A 12,087-nucleotide genomic window follows, 5' to 3' on the forward strand; every position below is an offset into this window, starting at 1 on the left:
TCGACCCTCGATTCCCTATTATTTTCGGGAGATTATTAGACAGAACCAAAGTATTTGTTCAAATGGTCTGCCATTTCCTTGTTCCCCATTATGAAGTCATCTGATTCTGACTGCAAGGGACCTACATTTGTCTTCACTAATCTTTTTCTCTTCACATATCTATAGAAGCTTCTGCAGTCAATTTTTATGTTCCCTGCAAGCTTACTCTTATAATCTATTTTCCCCCTCCTAATTAAGCCCTTAGTCCTCCTCTGCTGAATTCTAAATTTCTCCCAGTCCTCAGGTTTGCTGCTTTTTCTGGCCAATTTATATGCCTCTTCCTTGGATTTAACACTTTCCCTAATTTTCCTTGTTAGCTACGCTTGAGCCTCCTTACCTTTTTTATTCTTACGCTACACAGGGATGTACAATTGTTGGAGTTCATCTGTGTGATATTTAAATGTATGCCATTGCCTATCCACCATCAACCCTTTAAGTATCACTCTCCAGTCTATCCGAGCCAATTCACGTCTCATACCGTCGAAGTTTCCTTTCTTTAAGTTCAGGACCCTAGTCTCTGAATTAACTGCGTCACTCTCCATCTTAATGAAGAATTCTACCATCTTATGGTCATTCTTCCCCAAGGGGCCCCGGACAACCAGATTGCTAATTAATCCTCTCTCATTACACAAGACCCAGTCTAGGATGGCCTGCTCTCTAGTTTGTTCCTCGACATATTGGTCTTGAAAACCGTCCCTTATACACTCCAGGAAATACTCCTCCACTGCATTGCTACCAGTTTGGTTAGCCAAATCAATATGTAGATTAATGTCACCCATGATAACTGCTGTACCCTTATTGCAAGCATCCCTAATTTCCTGTTTGATGCCATCTCCAAACTCCCTACTGCTGTTTGGTGGTCTGTACACAACTCCCATTAACGGTTTCTGCCCTTTGATGTTTCGCAACTCTACCCATATAGATTCCACATCATCCACGCTAATGTCCTTCCTTACTATTGCGGTAATCTCCTCTTTAACCAGTAACGCTACCCCACCTCCTTTTACTTCCTGTCTATCCTTCCTAAATATTGAATACCCCTGGATGTTGAGTTCCCAGCCTTTGTTACCTTGGAGCCATTTCTCCGTCATCCCAATATCCGTTAACAGCTTAATTACGAATTCATCCACCTTATTACAAATGCTCCTCGCATTGAGATTCAGAGTCTTAAGGCTTATTTTTTTTAACATTCTTGGTCCTTTTAGAATTATGTTGTAATGTGACCCTTTTTGATTTTTGCCTTGGATTTCTCTGCTCTCCACTCTTGCTCTTCTCCTTTCTACCTTTTGCTTCTACCCCCTTTTTAATTCCCTCTGTCTCCCTGCATAGATTCCCATCCCTCTGTCCTTTTGATCTAAACCCTCCCCAACAGCACTAGCAAACACTCTGCCTAGGACATTGGTTCCGGTCCTGCCAGGTGCAGACCGTCCAGTTTGTACTGGTCACACCTCCCCCAGAACCAGTTCCAATATCCCAGGAATTTAAATCCCTCCCCGTTGCACCATTCTTCAAGCCACGTATTCATCTGAGCTATCCTGCAATTCCTACTCTGCCTAGCACATGGCACTGGTAGCAATCCTGAGATTACTACCTTTGAGGTCCTACTTTTTAATTTAACTCCGAGCTCCCTAAATTCAGCTTGTAGGACCTCATCCTGTTTTTTTATCTAAAGCGTTGGTACCTATATGTATCATGACAGCTGGCTGTTCACCCTCCCCTTCCAGAATGCGCTGCAGCTGCTCTGAGACATTCTTGACCCTTGCACCAGAGAGTCAACATATCATCTTGGAGTCTCGTTTGCGGCCGCAGAAACGCCTATCTATTCCCCTTATAATAGAACCCCCTATCATTCTTTTTCCTGCCCTCATGTTCAGCAGAGCCACCCATGGTGCCATGAACTTGGCTGCTCCTGCCTTCCCCTGATGAGTCATCCCCCTCAACAGTACCCAAAGCGGAGTATCTGTTTTGGAGGAAGATGACCGCAGGAACAAGAATAGGCCATACGGCCCCTCAAGCCTGCTCCGCCATTTAATAATATCATGGCTGATCCGATCATGGATTCAGGTCTACTTCCCTACCCATGCCGCATAACCCCTTAATCCCTCATCAGTTAAGAAACTGTCTATCTCTGTCTTAAATCTATTCAATGTCCAAGTTTCCACAGCTCTCTGATGCAACGAATTCCACAGATTGATAATACTCGGAGAAGAAAAAATTCCTCGTCATCTTAGTTGTAAATGGGCGGCCCCTTATTACAAGATTATGTCCCATAATTCTAATCTCCCCTATCAGTGGAAATATTCTCTCTGTTGTATATGGAGAAAGAGTCAGACTGAACACTGTGAGCTCAAAGTAAAGTGTGACCTTAGTCTTTTATTGCAGGTCTCCAGAATGCCTCTTTAACCTGTGAAGCCTTCTTAAATAGCTGTGCTCCCAAGGGATTATGGAATCCCTTGAGACTCCAAGGGATGAGCCCTCTGGTGGCTGTACAGAGTAAATACAAGTATACATATAAAACAACACTATGCGCCCCTCCACACCCCAAGCCAATAGTGTAACGATTTACAATGTGAGTCGATCTGGGGCCCTTCTTGCCCTGGTTGATTGTCTCGGTGTGAAAGCTGGTGTTGTTGAATCATTTTTTGGGCCCTCGCTGGGCTGCTGTGCAGCTGGCCTTGCTGGGCTGCCTGGTGTGTTGGGCCCTGCTGGGCTGCTGTGGATGATGGCTTCTGGTTCGTGGTCAACCGTGGTGCCTGTTGCCACTGGTGTGTATGTTGGGGGATCAAAAAAGATAGGGTCCAAAGTGGGTTGCTCAGGATAGTCCGTGAATCTGAGTTTAATTTGGTCAAAGTGTTTCCGGTGAATGAGTCCATTTGAAAGGTTGACCCGAAACAGCCTGCTCTCCTCTTTGGCCACGACAGTGCTGGGAAGCCACTTGGGACCTTGTCTATAATTTAATACAAATACAGGATCATTGATTTCAATCTCGCGTGACACATTTGCGCTATCATGGTATGCACTTTGTTGAAGCCGCCTGCTCTCTACCTATTCATGTAGATCAGGGTGAACTGACGAGAGCCTTGTCTTAAGTGCTCTTTTCATGAGCAGTTCAGCGGGTGGGATCCCAGTGAGTGAGTGGGGTCTCGTGCAGTAGCTAAGCAGGACTCGGGATAGGCAAGTCTGCAGTGAGCCTTCAGTTACCCTCTTCAAGCCTTGCTTGATGGTTTGTACTGCTTTCTCTGCCTGACCATTGGATGCTGGTTTAAATGGGGCAGATGTAACATGTTTGATCCCTTTACGGGTCATGAATTCTTTGGACTCAGCACTTGTAAAACATGGCCCGTTGTTTCTCACCAGGACATCGGGTAGGCCGTGAGTGGCAAACATGTCCGCAGGCTTTCAGTAGCGGCAGCGGACGTGCTAGCCGACATTCTCTCACATTCAATCCACTTGGAGTACGCATCTACTGTTGTGTTCCTAACACAGAAGAGACTGCACACAGGGAGGTTAAAGTAACAGTGACCTCAGTCTTTATTAAGACACTCTAGAGTGAGGAGCAGGCCTTAGGGGCCAGCTTATATACAGTGCTCCCAAGGGATGCTGGGATCACAACATCACTCCCCCCCAAAGTCAAAGTGAAAACTATTTACAAGGTGAGGTGGTCGGGAGCCTTTCTTTCCCTGGTGGACCGCCTCGGTACAAATGTCTGTTCTGGTGTTTTGGCTCTGCCCTCGCTGGGCTGGCATGTTGTTGGCCTTGCAGGACTGCTGGGTGAGCCTGGCCTTGCTGGGCTGTTGGACGCGATGGGTTCGATTTCCTGGTCCGGGGTGGTGTCGTGGATCCTTTGGGTGTGTGTTGTGGGCTCGAAAAAGGTGGTGTCTGCTGTGGGTTGTTCAGGGCAGTCTGTGAACCGCTGCCTCGTTTGGTCCAGGTGCTTTCTGCAAATTTTTCCATTATCTAGTTTGACACCGTATTCCCTTCTTTAGCTATCACCGTGCCCGAGATCCACTTGGGACCATGTCCATAGTTTAGCACATACACAGGGTCATTCAGATCAATTTCCTGTGACACAGTGGCGCGACCATCGTTTACATTTTGTTGCTGCCGCCTGCTCTCGACCTAATCATGCAGATTGTGGTGAACCAGCGAAAGTCTGGTTTTAAGTGTCCTTTTCATGAGTAGCTCAGCCGGGGGCACCCCTGTAAGCGAGTGGGGTCTCGTGCGGTAGCTGAGCAGTACTCGGGACAGACGGGTTTGAAGTGAGCCTTCTGTGACTCGTTTAAGGCTCTGTTTGATGGTTTGCACTGCCCGCTCTGCCTGCCCATTGGAGACTGGTTTAAACGGGGCCAAGGTGACATGTTTGATCCCATTGCGGGTCATGAATGCTTTAAATTTGGCACTGGTGAAACATGGCCCGTTGTCACTGACCAGTATGTCAGGCAGGCCGTGGGTGGCAAACATGGCCCTCAGGCTTTCAATGGTGGCGGTGGCGGTGCTTCCCGTCATTATTCACATTCAATCCATGTTGAAAAAGCATCCACCACCATCAGGAACATTTTACCGGGAAATGAGCCCGCATAGTCGACATGGATCCTCGACCATGGTCTGGAGGGCCAGGACCACAAACTTAGTGGTGCCTCTCTGGGCACGTTGCTCAACTGAGCACACACGCTGCATTGCTGTACACAGGACTCTAAGTCAGAGTCGATACCACACATGGGATCTGGCTGTCGCTTTCATCATTACTATACCCAAGGTGTGTGCTGTGGAGATATGAGATGAATGTCTCCCTGCACTTTTTGGGTAGCACTACATGGTTACCCCACAACAGGCAGTCTGCCTGAATGGACAGCTCATGCTTTCGCCGCTGGAACGGCTAGATTAGCTCTTGCATTTCAACGCAGATGCTGGCCCTGTTCCCAAGCAGTACAGATTTTTATTAGGGACAGCAGAGGATCTTGGCTGGTCCAAGTCCTATTTGGCGGGCCGTGACAGGTGATTTATCATTTTCAAACGCTTCCATGACCATCAACAAGTCTGTGGGCTGCGCCACCATCAACAAGTTTACAGGCTGTGCCATTTCCACCCCAGTGGTGGGCAATGGTAGCCGACTGAGATCATCCGCACAGTTCTCGGTGCCTGGCCTGTGGCAGATGGTATAGTTATACGTTGATAGCGCGAGTGCCCACCTTTGTATGCGGGCTGAGGCATTAGTATTTATCCGCTTATTTTCAGCGAACAGGGATATGAGGGGCTTGTGATCAAATTTGAGGCCAAACAGGTACTGATGCATTTTCTTTACCCCGAACACACACGCTAATGTCTCTTTCACAATCATTGCTGTCGGCCCTCTCAGCCTTAGACAAGCTCCTGGAGGCATACACGACAGGTTGCAACTTCCCCGCATTGTTAGCTTGTTGTAATACACACCCGACTCCGTACGACAATGCGTCACATGCTAGCACAAGCCTTTTACATGGGTTATACAATACAAGCAGCGTGTTGGAGCATAAAATGTATCTGGCTTTCTCAAAAGAAATTACTTGTTTTTTTTCCCATACCCAGTTCTCAACTTTATGCAATAACACATGTAGGGGCTCTAAGAAGGTGCTTAACCCTGGTAGGAAGTTACCAAAATAGTTGAGGAGTCCCAGAAACGACCGCAGCTCCGTGATGTTCTGTGGCCTGAGTGCGTACCCGATAGACTCTGTCTTGGCATCTGTGGGCCGAATGTCGTCTGCGCGATCTTTCTACCCTAAAACTCCACTTCTGTTGCCATGTAGATGCATTTCGACCTCTTCAGCCGCAGCGATCCGGTCGCTGGAGGACCTCCTCCAGGTTTTGTAGATGTTCGACGGTGTCCTGACCCGTGACCAATATGTTGTCCTGAAAAACCATCGTGTGTGGTACCAACTTGAGTAGGCTCTCCATGTTTCTCTGGAAGATCGCTGCAGCTGACTGAATTCCAAATGGGCATCTGTTGTAGATGAACAGTCCCTTGTGCGTATAGATGCAGGTGAGGCCCTTCGAAGACTCCTCCAGCTCTTGCGGCATGTAGGCCGAAGTCAGTTCAAGCTTGGTGAACGTCTTACCTCCTGCCAGCATCGCAAATAGATCGTCTGCCTTCGGTAGCGGGTATTGGTCCTGTAAAGAGAAATGATTAATAGTTACTTTATAATCGCCACAAATCGTGACCGTGCCATTACTTTTGAGCACTGGAACAATCGGGCTGGCCCACTCGTTGAATTCCACTGGGTAGATGATGCCCTCATGTTACAGCCTGTCCAGCTCGATTTCCACTCTCTCCCTCATCATGTGAGGTACCGCTCATGTCTTGTGGTGAATGGGTCATGCTCCTGGGACCAAGTGGATCCGCACCTTCATCCCGGAAAAGTTTCCAATGCCTGGCTCAAAAAGGGAAGGAAATTTGTTAAGAACCTGGGTACATGAGGCTTCATCGACATGTGATAGCGCTCGGATGTCATCCCAGTTCCAGCGGATTTTGCTCTGCCAGCTCCTTCAAAGCTGTGTGGAGCTGTCGCCCGGGACAATCCAGAGTGGCAGTTCATGCACCGTGCCCTCGTAGGTGACCTTGACCATGGTGCTGCCCAGGACAGTGATAAGATCTTTGGTGTACGTTCTCAGTTTCGTGTGGATGGGGCTCAGGGCTGGTCTGAATGCCTTGTTGCACCACAGTCTCTCAAACATCTTTTTACTCATGAAGGATTGGCTAGCGCCAGTGTCCAGTTCCATGACTACGGGTAAACCATTCAATTTTACGTTTAGCATTATAGGTGGACAATTCGTCGAAAATGTGTGCACCCTGTGTACTTCAGCATCTACCTCCTCTCTGAGGCTCAAAATTGCTTTGATCCACCATGGACCGACCTTCCTCTGCCACGTGGTGGTTAGCAGGGTTTGTCGAGCTTGCAGCTCGTCTGCAAGCTCGTTGGAGATGCCCCAGTGTTCTACAGCTCTTGCAAACATACCCTTTGAAGTGGCATGAATAGGCTGAATGGAAGCCTCCACAATGCCAACAAGGTGTGAATTGCTTTGCATTCATCCTTTGTTGTGGACTCGGAGTCATCTGGGTCACCTGAGGCCTGCTGGAAGTTGCAGACTCGTGGTTTCTGCCCTGTTTCTGCTCACAAACACAGTTCCAGTTATTTATGAACATTGCTTGCGCTTGTGTGCTGAGAGATTTGTTTGGTGTTTTCACTGGTGGACATAAACGCCTTTGCTATCGCAATGGCCTTACTGAGGGTCGGTGTCTCTACAGTCAAAAGTTTTCATAGGATGGTCTTGTGGCTAATGCCCAGCACAAAAAAGTCTGAGCATTTGCTCCAGGTAGCCATCAAACTCACATTGTCCAGGAAATCGCCTTAGCTCGGCAATGTAGCTCGCCACTTCCTCACCTTCAGATCGCTGGCATGTGTAGAATCGATACCTTGCCATCAACACGCTCTCCCTCGGGTTAAGATGCTCCCGAACCAGTGTACGCAGCTCATCATACGACTTATCTGTGGATTTCAATGGAGCCAGAAGATTCTTCATGAGGTCGGTGCCCCGCAGACCGTGAGGAGGACCGCTCTACTTTTTGCAGCGCTTCCTTCTCCGTCCAGCTCGTTGTCTACAAAGTACTGGTCCAGCCGTTCAACATAGGCCTCCCAGTCCTCACCCTCTGAGAACTTCTCCAGGATGCCCACAGTTTGCTGCATCTTTGCGTTGGTTTCGTATATTTGTCGCCAATTATTGCGTTCCTAACACAGATGAGACTTCACACAGGGAGGTTAAAGTAACAGTGTCCTCAGTCTTTAATAAGACCCTCCAGAGTGAGGAACAGGCCTTAGGGGCCGGCTTATATACAGTGCTCCCAAGGGATGCTGGGATCCCTTGGGACTTCAGGGGACGAGCTCCCTGGTGGCGGAATATGGGAGTGCATGCTTTACAGATACACAACAGGATGGGTCGCGCCCCCGGAATTAGGTGTATCTGCACTTTTGCTCCTTGGAATTTCCTGATGCCTGGTTCGAACAGCGAAGGAAATTTGTTTAAGACCTGGGCACACGAAGTGTCGTCAGAAGGCGATATCTCTCGGACATTGTCCCAGTTCCAGCGTATCTTTCCCAGCCAGCTCTTGCCGAGCAACGTGGGACCATCGCCCGGTACCACCCAGAATGGTAGCTTGTGCACCGCTCCATCGTAGGAGACCTTTATGGCAGCACTGCCGATTACAGGAATCAGTTCTTTCGTGTAAGTTCTTAGTTTCGTGCGAACTAGAGTTAAGACTGGCCTTGAGGCCTTGTTGCACCACAACCTTTCGAAAGTCTTCTTGTCCATGATGGACTGGCTCGCACCTGTGTCCAGGTCCATTGACATCGGGTGTCCATTTATTTCAACATTCAGCATTATCAGAGGATAATTCGTGGTGAATGTGTGCACCCCATGTACCTCTGCCTCCTCGATCTAAGTCTCTGGTTCATCATGATCCTGCGTGGATCTGTCCTCCTCTGCAACATGTTGGTTTGCAGGTTTAACTGGCCTTGCAGCTCACCTGCACACTCGTTGGAGGTGTCCGATTGTTGCACAACCCTTACAAACGTATTCATTGAATCGGCATGAATGGAAATGATTATTACCCCCGCAGGGCCAACAAGGTGTTAATGGCCTTGCATTCATCACCCTTGATGGTGGACTCAGACATCTGCAGACGTGTAGCTGCAGGTATGTGTGACCTGCCCTGTACGTTACGATTCGAAAACAACATCACTTTGTTCACAGTACTTGTAGCAGCATTTGTGCGCTGAGAGATTTGCTTCGTAATGTCACTGGTGGCAATGAACGCCTGCGCTATCACTATGGCCTTACTCAAGGTTGGGGTCTCTACATTCAAAAGTTTGCGAAGTATGGTTTCGTGGCCAATGCCAAGGATGAAAAAGTCTCTGAGCATGTGCTCCAAATATCCTTCAAATTCGCAATGTCCTGCAAGGCGTCTTAGCTCAGCGATATAACTCACCACTTCCCGGCCTTCAGATCTTTTGTAGGTGTAGAACAGGTTCCTCGCCATCAGAACGCTTTCCTTCGGGTTCAAATGTTCTTGGACCAGTGTGCACAAATCATCATACGATTTCTCCGTGGGTTTCGCTGGAGTGAGCAGATTCTTCATGAGGCCATACGTTGGTGCCCCACAGACGGTGAGGAGAATCGCCTTTCGTTTGGCAGCGCTCTCTTCCCCATCTAGCTCGTTGGCCACGAAGTATTGGTCGATTCGCTCCACAAAAGTTTCCCAATCATCTCCCTCCGAGAATTTCTCCTGGATGCCGTCTGTTCTCTGCATCTTTGGGTTCGCTATCTGTATCTCATCGCCAGTTGTTGTGTATGGGGAAAGAGTCAAATTGAACACTGTGAGCTCAAAGTAAAGTGTGACATTAGTCTTTTATTGCAGGTCTCCAGTGTGCCTCTCCAACCTGTGAAGCCTCCTTAAATATCTGTGCTCACAAGGGATTATGGAATCCCTTGGAACTCTAGGGGATGAGCCCTCTGGTGGCTGTGCAGAGTAAATACATGTATACATATATAACACTCTCTGCATCCACCTTGGCAAGCCCCCTTTTAGTCTTATACATTTCGATAAGATCACCTCTCATTCTTCTGAATTCCAATGAGTAGAGGCCCAACCTCCTCAACCTTTCCTCATAAGTCAATCCCCTCATCTCTGGAATCAACCTAGTGAACCTTCTCTGAACTGCCTCCAAAGCAAATATATCCTTTCATAAATATGGAAACCAAATATGGTTGGAGCTCCTTGGAGGTGCCCTCTCTCTCTATGGCAGATATTCTCGCAATTCTCTATGCCGCAAATCCGCCAGCGATCGAGTTGGACTCCTCAATCCTCTCGGTTAGTTTGGAGTGTATGTGGCACATCTGTCAGTCCCTGACTAAGTTGCTGGTGTGCCTTTAACATTCTCCTTCTCAGGGCCCAGGGGCAGCACGGGCCAGCCCACACTACAATCTATGGATAGTAGGAGCATGCATGCGTACTAGGTCTGTGCAGCAGCGCTGGTCTCCAGTCGTATTGGGTAAGACCTAGCTCTGTCAAGCCCGTGTGGTGGCTGGTGTGCAACGCCACCCCATGTTAATAGAATCCATGCACAGGCATCTTCCACCCTTCAGTATGTAGGTCGAGATCGAGAATGTCAGGTCCCTCATTGAAACACCTGTGTTTCTTTTTGGTTTTGAAGCAGGTCATCCTCGATATGAGGGACTGTCTAATACTACCATACTAACTTCTCAAAAATAGCCCCCGGGGTTCAGCTTCTGTGTCCAGATGAGCAGAGCTTGGAGAGGATTGTGCCTTCAACTGCGGACTCACCACAGCTGTCCCTACCCCCAGTGTCTGCCCATGCTACCCGCGTGAGGTGTGAATCAGCAGCTGAGAACCCAGCAAACCATCTGAGTGGGACCCACTGCAGTTCGAGTATCTGCGCCGGTGCATGGCTGTACATCCTGTGACGGTCCACCCTCCGAAGGAAAGAGGTCCTCTAAGCAATCATCCTCGTAGATATTCTACAACACTGTCTGTAAGCACGAAGGCCCTGGAGCACAAAGGAAAGGGATATGGTTTAGTCGTGGAAAAGTCACAATCTTTACAATCACCATACCGAATCTTCTCATCGTTTAGTCATTGATGAAATTAAGACAGCATATGTGTACCAGGAATATTTTAAATGATGTCACCAGTTGTCTGCAACTCCGAATGATAGGGACGCAGAGTGACTTATCTCAAGGGTGTCCTTCTTTGCCTCAGTGAGTTGTATTATTTGTGGTGGCCCACCTCCAAACCTGTCTCTCTCCCTTACATTTTGCATTCTCTTCTCCTACAGGGGGTGGAAAAACATAGTCCTGTGTGTGAGTGAAAGTGAGGTATTCACTTGATGGATGCAGTGCATTCAGTGAGAATGACGATCAGACAGACGCATCATATTGCATAAGGACTGGGCTGAGTGACAATGGTGGATGGAGAAATGGGGAGGTGATGAAATGCATGGAAAGTGAAGGCTGGGAGTTGAATGGGTATGAGGAGTGATGTCACTTAGCAAGACAGAATAAAAATGGGGGAGGGACATAAAGCATAGGGTGAAATTGAATCAGCAAATGCACTCACATTTCCTGACCTGATTAGGTCATCATTACCGGTTCATACCATGCACCCATGACCTTGGCACAATACTCCTGCTTCTCACCTCCTCAGCTAAGTCCAATCACGTCTTCTTGGACAAAGCAGCAGGTTTCTTCCTACCATTGCTGGGGAATAGTATGTCCCTCCTCCTCCTGACTGCAGCCAGCAGTAATTCCAGCAATGTGCCACTGAATCTGGGTACCGCACCTGCTCTCTGTTCACCATCCATCCTGAAAAATGGCTATTTGTGCACTGCTCCTTTACATGCAGTTGAGATTGCATCATGCAGGTGCACATCACGCCCATGCGTCACTAGGAGACGCGAAAACCAAAGTCAAAATTAATTGGGACAATTGAGTTCCTCCACATGGGTTTCCACCATTCAATTCTACCCCACCCCATTCAGAAGCCACCTGCATATTAATACCAAGGCCATTATCATTAGCTACCTTAGCTTGTACCTGCATGTACCAGGCACCATCTCCTCCAAATTCTATTATATTTTTCTCCTCCCTGAATTTATTCACCATATAAATGTTTCCACCCACATCCATGGTCACCCTGACTTCACTGTCACAGAAGGCTTTGGCACATCCAAGAGAATGATCACTGACAGGGTAATTTCTTATTATTTCTTAATTTTTTTCACCATGAGACCTGACCGCCTCTAAACTCTTCCCACCCAATCTTTGCATCCCAGCTTGGAAAAATCTGCTCCCAACTCACTTACCAGTACCCTTTCCAACCCTAAATCTTTTATCTTCTGGCCAACCTCCTGAACTCACGTCAATTTGCTCAATAACTGCATTAAATGTGACATCTACAAGGCACAAGTCAGGAGTGTGATGAAATACTCTGCACTTGCCTGG

The sequence above is a fragment of the Pristiophorus japonicus genome, chromosome 10 (genome assembly GCF_044704955.1).
Source record: "Pristiophorus japonicus isolate sPriJap1 chromosome 10, sPriJap1.hap1, whole genome shotgun sequence".
Lineage (NCBI taxonomy): Eukaryota > Metazoa > Chordata > Chondrichthyes > Pristiophoridae > Pristiophorus > Pristiophorus japonicus.